The sequence below is a fragment of the Mus musculus genome, chromosome 17, assembly GCF_000001635.26.
Source record: "Mus musculus strain C57BL/6J chromosome 17, GRCm38.p6 C57BL/6J".
NCBI classification, from domain to species: Eukaryota; Metazoa; Chordata; class Mammalia; order Rodentia; family Muridae; genus Mus; species Mus musculus.
In genome coordinates, this window is record NC_000083.6 from 46,349,849 (window position 1) to 46,357,935 (window position 8,087).

The 8,087-nt window shown below is 48.5% G+C and overlaps 1 long non-coding RNA gene across 2 annotated transcripts; it reads left to right on the forward strand.

Moving 5' to 3' along the window:
• The first annotated feature begins 1,804 nt into the window (after nucleotides 1–1,804).
• On the forward strand, nucleotides 1,805–7,301 carry BC040756. 2 transcript variants are annotated; one of them, XR_876845.1, is made up of 3 exons: nucleotides 1,805–3,382; nucleotides 4,139–4,284; nucleotides 4,593–7,301. It is a non-coding gene; the product is annotated as a cDNA sequence BC040756 (long non-coding RNA). The 2 variants fall into 2 exon arrangements; XR_876846.1 differs by having other exon boundaries at nucleotides 4,151–4,284.
• The last annotated feature ends 786 nt before the right edge of the window (nucleotides 7,302–8,087 follow it).

Consider the following 8,087-nt stretch of genomic DNA (forward strand, 5'->3'; position numbering starts at 1 on the left):
GAGCCATGCCGTGAGCAATCGCCATTATAAGATGGCGCTGGCTTCCACTGCGCCTAACTAGTAAACAAGCCTTATGCGCAAGTGCAAGAGTGAATTCATGCCCAGTCACTGCCCATCTCGGGGCGTAGTAATGGGGTTATGGGCGAGACACATCAGGTGCTGAAACGTCACACTGCAGGCTATATAAGCAGCGCCATTTTCTGGGTTCGGGGTCTTCCTGAGAAGTAAGCAATAAAAGCTTTGCCATAGAAGGATCCAGTTGTCCGAGTGAATTCTTGCCGGCGAGATACTAGCTCGGGCGATCCCCTGTGTGGCCTACTCCCCTGACCCCACCCTACCCTCGAGCTCCCCAACCCACTTCTCCACCCTCAGCACCCCCCGCCTCTCTTCTGGGGGGAGGAGGCTGCTCAGCAAGAATGAGGAGCTGGCGGGGAGCCACCCCTGAAGGACCGGTCGACTCCATTGTGGCGCTTCCCCTCAGGGCGGTTGGGCCACCCCCAGCTGACCAGAATGATTTACAGCTTTTACAGTATTGGGCTTTTTCTTCCTCTGATTTCTATAACTGGAAAATTAATCACCCTCCTTTTTCAGAAAACCCTGCAGGGCTCACAGGCTTGATAGAGTCCTTAATGTACTCTCATCAGCCTACTTGGGATGACTGCCAACAGATTTTACAGACATTGTTCACCACCGAGGAGAGAGAGAGGATCCTCCAAGAAGCTCAGAAGAATGTCCGGGATGTTGCCAGACACCCTGCCCAGAACTCAGCAGAAATAGACGAAGGATTCCCCTTGATTTGCCCTCAATGGGATTATAACACGGCACAAGGTAGGGAACGGCTGCCCAATTACTGGCGGGCTCTAGTGGGCCTCAGAGGGACCGCACGAAGGCCCACCAATTTGGCTAAGGTAAGAGAGGTTATGCAGGGAATGACGGAGCCCCCCTCAGTCTTTCTGGAGAGACTCATGGAGGCTTATAGAAGGTACACCTCTTTTGACCCTATGTCTGTAGGGCAGCGAGCCTCCGTGATTATGGCTTTTATTGGGCAATCAGACCCCGATATCAGAAAGAAATTGCATCGGATTGAAGGATTACAGGACTATATTATAAGAGATGTGGTTAAAGAGGCTGAGAAAGTGTATCATAAGAGAGAGACAGAGGATGAGAAACAAGAAAGAGAGAAGAGAAGAAGAGGACAGGAGAGACGGGAAACAGGAACAAACTCTGAGTCGAATACTGGCCACCTTGGTAGGTAGAGATAGAAGAGGTAGGAATAGGCAGTCAGGGGACCTGGGAGACGAGAAATGGCAGGGGCCAAGGAGATCCAGAAGAGATAGACCGTCCCTGGAAAAAGATCAATGTGCATACTGCAAAGACAAAGGTCACTGGGCTCATGAATGCCTCAAAAAGAAACAGGAAGCAAAAGTACTGTCCCTTGGAGATGATGAAGACTAGGGGAGATGGGGCTTGGCCCCCCTCCCCGAGCCTAGGGTAACGTTAAAAGTGGAGGGGACCCCTATAAGTTTCTTGGTTGATATGGGTGCAGAATATTCAGTGCTAAAAACACCTCTGGGTAAGATAAAAAACAAGAAGACGCTAGTGATTGGGGCCACAGGGCAGAAACCATACCCTTGGACCACTTCCCGGACAGTGGACCTAGGAAAAAGCCAAGCAACTCACTCATTCTTGGTTATTCCAGAGTGCCCTATGCCCTTACTGGGAAGAGACTTATTAACCAAATTAAAGGCATGAATAACTTTTGCCCCCTCCAGACCAGAATTATCCTGGGGTGCTGAGACACCTCAGACCCTAGTGCTGTCTTTACAACTAGGGGAAGAGTATCAGATTTACCAGAGTAAAATGGAACCTCCTGAGGGAATACAGGACTGGCTTACTCAAATTCCTCAAGCCTGGGCTGAAATGGGGGAATGGGAATGGCAAGACAAGCTCCCCTGGTGGTGATCGAGCTTAAGTCTGGGGCCACTCCCATTGGGGTCCGACAGTACCCCATGAGCAAGGAAGCTCAGGAGGGTATACGCCTCCATATCACCAGACTGCTCCAACAAGGGATCCTAGTCCCCTGCAAGTCTCCTTGGAATACCCCACTACTCCCAGTAAAGAAACCAGGGATGAACGACTACCGTCCTGTACAGAACCTCAGAGAGGTAAACAAAAAAGTTCAGGATATCCACCCCACAGAGCCCAATCCTTACAACCTGCTCAGCACGCTGCCACCCGAACGAACCTGGTATACGGTCTTAGATCTCAAAGACGCTTTCTTTTGCCTGAGACTACACCCTAACAGCCAGCCCTTGTTTGCTTTTGAATGGTGAGACCCAGAGAATGGAAGGACCAGGCAGCTCACATGGACGAGACTGCCACAGGGGTTCAAGAATTCCCCCACCTTGTTTGATGAAGCTCTACATAGAGATCTCGCCTCTTTCCAGGCCAACAATCCCCAGGTGACTCTTTTGCAATATGTAGATGACCTTCTGGTGGCTGCAGAAATACGCAAAGAGTGTGAACTTGGGACTCAGAGAATCCTGGCTGAGTTAGGGGAGTTGGGGTACCGAGCTTCAGCTAAAAAGGAACAGTTATGCTGGACTGAGGTGACTTACCTGGGATACACCCTGAAGAATGGACAATGATGGCTCACTGAAGCTAGGAAGCAGACATTGACACAGATCCCAACCCCAACCACCCCTTGCCAGGTAAGAGAATTCCTGGGGACTGCGGGATTCTGTAGACTCTGGATCCTAGGGTTTGCTATTTTCAGCCCCATTATACCCCCTAACAAAAGAGAAGGGAGAGTTCATTTGGACTAAGGAACATCAATTGGCTTTTGAGACTCAAAAACGCACTGCTACAGGCCCCTGCTTTAGCGCTGCCAGATTTAAACAAGCCTTTCACCCTATTCATCGATGAGAAAAATGGAGTAGCCAGAGGGGTCCTCACTCAAACCCTAGGACCCTGGAAGCGTCCGGTAGCCTATCTGTCAAAGAAACTGGACTCTGTGGCTATTTGTGGGCAATAGCAGCCATAGCTGTGTTGGTGAAAGATGCTGATAAACTGATTATGGGCCAAAACATGACAGTGGTGGCCCCACATGCCCTCAAGAGTATTATTCGACAGCTACCAGACCGCTGGATTACCAACGCCCGTATGACTCACTACCAGAGCCTGTTGTTGACTGAACGGGTAACCTTTGCTCCACTCGCCATTCTCAACCCCACTACCTTACTGCCTGAAGCTAACGAAACCCTGGTACACCAATGTGAATAGATACTGGCAGAAGAAACTGGGACTCAGCCAGACTTAACTTACCAACCATGGCCTGGGGCGCTGACCTGGTTCACCGATGGAAGCAGCTTCATGGTAGAAGGTAAGCACAAAGCCAGGGCAGTGGTAGTGGATGGGAAGTCGGTTATCTGGGCCAGCAGTCTGCCTGAAGGAACATCCTCCCAAAGAGCGTAGCTTGTTGCCGTAACTCAGGCTTTAAGGCTAGCAGAGGGAAAGGCTATCAACATTTATACTGACAGCCGATATGCCTTTGCAACGGCCCATGTTCACGGGGCAATCTACAGACAGCATGGACTGTTGACATCTGCTGGGAAAGACATCAAAAATAAAGAGGAAATTCTTAGCTTGTTAGAAGCTGTTCACTTGCCCCGTAAGGTGGCGATCATCCATTGCCCAGGACATCAAAAGGGAACCGGACCAATAGAAAAAAGAAATCAGATGGCAGACCAGGTGGCTAAAGAGGCAGCACAGAGGCCAATGGCTTTGGTAATTAAAACCACACCCCAGCTGGTTGAGGAGATCACGGGAAAAAATAGATCCTCACAGAAGAAGAGGGGCTAAAATACTTGACTAATATATACCGCCTCACTCACCTGGGACCCAAAATGATGACAGAACTAGTCAATAGATCCCCTTACCATATCCCTAGACTACATAAGGCAGTAGAGAACCTAGTGAAGAACTGTTGAGCATGTGCCCTCACCAATGCCGGGTCCAACAAGTACCATGGTGGAAGACGCTTACAAGGAGATAGGCCTGGGACTTACTGGGACCCAGGTTGATTTTACTGAGGTCAAGCCAACGTGTTATGGAAATAAGTACCTTCTAGTTTTTGTAGATACCTTTTCAGGGTGAACTGAAGCATTCCCCACCAAGAGGGAAATGGCTAATGTGGTGGCCAAGAAGATACTCGAAGAAATCTTTTCCTGTTTTGGGGTACCAAAGGTACTTGGGTCAGACAACCGGCCTGCCTTTGTCTCCCAGGTAAGCCAGGGATTGGCCAGACAGCTGGGGATGAATTGGAAGTTACATTGTGCTTACAGGCCCTAGAGTTCAGGACAGGTAGAAAGAATGAATAGAACTCTAAAAGAGACCTTGACTAAATTGACCTTAGAGACCGGCAGGAATGATTGGACAGCCCTTCTCCCTTATGCCCTATTCCGGGTCCGGAACACCCCCGGGGCCTCAGGTCTAACACCTTTCGAACTAATGTTTGGGGCACCCCCACCCATCTATGTGACTGTAGAAAATAGAACTTTTCCTGATGTTTCCTCCATTCCCTCATCTTCTAGCCTGGCTGAAGGCCCTCGAAACCGTGAGAAAAGAAATCTGGGAGCAGTTGAAAGAGACCTACATTGCCAGCGACTTGCAGGTGTCACATCAGTTTGAAGTGGGAGACACTGTCCTGTTGAGAAGGCATCAAGCAGGGAACCTCCAGCCATGGTGGAAGGGATCCTACCTGGTGCTATTGACTACACCCACCGCCGTTAAGGTAGAAGGAATCCACACTTGGGTTCATGCTTCACACATTAAGAAGGCTCCCCCTGAAACTGATCAAAATGAGTGGACCCTGAAAAAGACTAATAATCCTCTTAAATTGCGCCTACGTCGCAGCTCAGAACCAAGACCCCAACCCTCATACCCCAATTCAGCAAACTTGGGAAGTACTCAATGAGGAGGGAGACATTATATGGTCGATCGCCGCAATACAACCCCCATGGACTTGGTGGCCCGACCTCACACCTGATATTTGCAAGTTGGCAGCAGGGTCACTTCCCTGGGACCTCCCTGACTATACTGACCTTCATCAACCACCACCTGAAAAACAGTGCATCCCGATCAGGGTAGGAAGCACATTTGGATGGTCAGGGCAATTCTACTCAGCCAATCTCCGGTCTGTAGGATTTTATGTTTGCCCTGGCCAAGGTCAACTGCGAAAGCTTCGGCATTAGTGTGGAGGGACACCAGACTTTTACTGTGCTGCATGGGGTTGTAAGACCACAGGTGAAGCTTATTGGAATCCTACCTCCACCTGGGACTTGATCACAGTAAAAAGGGGCAGAAGCTATGACCCGCCAAACCAAGGTGAGAGAGAGAGTTCTAAATACCTTGAGAACGGGTGTGCCTGGATATTCTCTCCTAATGGACCTTGCAAAGGTGACTATTGCAACCCCATACTTATAAAATTTACTGACCAGGGGAAACGAGGGCGCCAGAGCTGGCTTAAGGGAAACAATTGGGGTTTACAAGTGCACGCAGCAGCAGGAAAAGACCCTAGATTAATCCTTAAAATCAAATTAACCGTGGAGAGTCCATCCTCAGTGCCCATAGGACCTAAAAAGGTCCTTCCAGAACAGGGCCTCCCTGCCAAACCCAAACCCCTGGCTCCGATAATTGAGGAGCCCCCCCAAGGTCGTCATCCCCCCCAGATTCCCTGACCACAATCCCCCCAGATCCCTCGATGGGACAGAGACTGTTCAATCTGATTAGGGGAGCCTTTTATGCCCTTAACAGCTCAGATCTGGACACTACTACTAACTGCTGGTTATGCCTATCCTCAGGCCCTCCCTACTATGAAGGGGTTGCTTTTAATGGAGATTTTAATAAAACCAGTAGTCATGCCTCCTGCTCATGGGGAACAGGAAAGAAATTAACCCTGACTGAAGTGTCAGGGAGGAGCCCTGGTCTCTGCATAGGGACACCTCTTCCTTCCCACCAACACATATGTGGTTGGACTCATTCTGTATCCAGGACAAATACCAGCTATTACCTTGTGCCATATCCAGTCGGTTGGTGGGCCTGTAACACCGGGCTCACCCCATGTGTATCAACTAGTGTCTTTGACCCCTCTCGTGATTTCTGTGTTATGGTTCAGCTTCTACCTCGCATGTATTATTATCCTGCTTCCCGCCTGGAAGATGTATATATCAGTAAGAGGTTGAAAAGAGATCCAGGCTCCATTACCCTAGCTATGTTGATGGGGGTCGGTCTTACAGCAGGAGTAGGAATGGGTGTAGCAGCCTTGATTGAGGGTAGACAAGGAATTCAGTCCTTAAGAGAAGCTATAAATGAAGATTTAAACATGCTAGAAAAATCTATTGATGCATTAGAGAAATCCTTGATCTCCCTGTCATAAGTAGTATTACAAAACAGAAGAGGTTTAGATTTATTGTTTTTAAGGGAAGGTGGACTATGTGAAGTCCATATGGGAGTAGTCAGAGATTCTATGCAGAAATTAAGGGAAAGACTGGAAAGAAGAAAGCAAGATCGAGAAGTTCAACAGGGATGGTTTGAGTCATGGTACTCTAAATCTCCCTGGATGACCACTTTACTTTCTGCTTTAGCCGGACCAATTCTTACTATATGTTTGGTTTTGATCTTCGGCCCCTGCTTAATAAATAAGGGAATTGCTTTTGTTAAGAGTAGAGTGAATGCAGTGTAGCTTATGGTGCTCCAAAATCAATATCAACCTATAGTGAAGATAGAGAAGAATATGATTCCTACCCACCACATGAGGATACAGACCTTTAAAATTCTAAGATTAGAATTATTTAGTAGAAGAAGAGGGGAATGAAAGAAAGAAAACTAAATTCAAGGCCCTAGTCAGAAGATTTATTCAAGGCCTAGCCAGAAGATTTTCAGACTTAAAGCCATAAAGATAAGAAAGATAAAGAAAGGCACGCAAGGACAATCTCCAGACAAGCTCAGATGAGTAATGGACCACCTGGCCTGGTCTCCTTCTGATAAAGTTTGAGTTTGACCAGATGCTCTGCCAACAAAGATAAACACCCTCCCTTTAGAGTTACTGTCACATACTGCTTGCTGATGTTTAAACTGCCCAATTGTGTGTAACTTCGCCAATTTCCCCTATTCCCTCCCACACACTCCTTTCCTATATAAACCCCTAACTTTTGAGCCTTAGGGTTGACTCCTCTGTCTCCCGTGTGAGATACGTGTAGGCCCGGAGCTCCATCATTAAACTGCCTGTGTGTTTGCATCAAGACGGTCTCTCATGATTCCTTGGGTGCGCACCGTCTCTGGACTTGAGTGGGGGGTCTCCCCACTAGGGTCTTTTGGGTGCAGGCTCTGAGCTTCCCCTACTGAAGGCACTGGTCAGGGCGCTACCTATGCTATGCCCTACGGCTGAGTCCATGCCTTTGTTTGTGGTCAATGGATGCCATCTGACTCATAAGTCCTAGCTGGCCCCAAGTAGGAGGAGCCAGGGCAGCCACTTAGGGTGGTGGGTGTGCCAAGAGGGTGGGCTGTGCAGCTGGTCAGCGTGGCAGCCCAAATATGGCTTCTCTGAGAGGCGACGGCGGTGGGACTAAGGAGGAGCAGAGTAAGAAGCGTAGACTGTAGCAGCTGCTCAGTGCAGAGGACTCGTATTTATACTTTTAAAATCAGACAAATAAGAGCCAGTGAGATGGTGCCGTGCATGAAGTACCTGCTGGGAAAGGCTGAGGTTGATCCCAGAGTCCACAGAACAGAGGAAGAGTGACCTGACTCCATAAAGTTGTCCTCTGACCTCTACAAGCATGCTTTGACATGCATGCAACCCCTCACATACCACACACACACACACATACACACACACACACATGCACAAACACAATAATAATTAATACATTATTTAGATTTATAGGAGTTTGAAAACAGCCTCCATAAAAACAAAAACAGGCAAGCAACAAAGCTCTTTTTGAGTGGGAGCTAGGGACTTACTGGATTGAATCCACAGTGATTAACAGGAAGTCATGCTCTTGGCTTGTTTTGTTAGTGGAGCCCTGCTG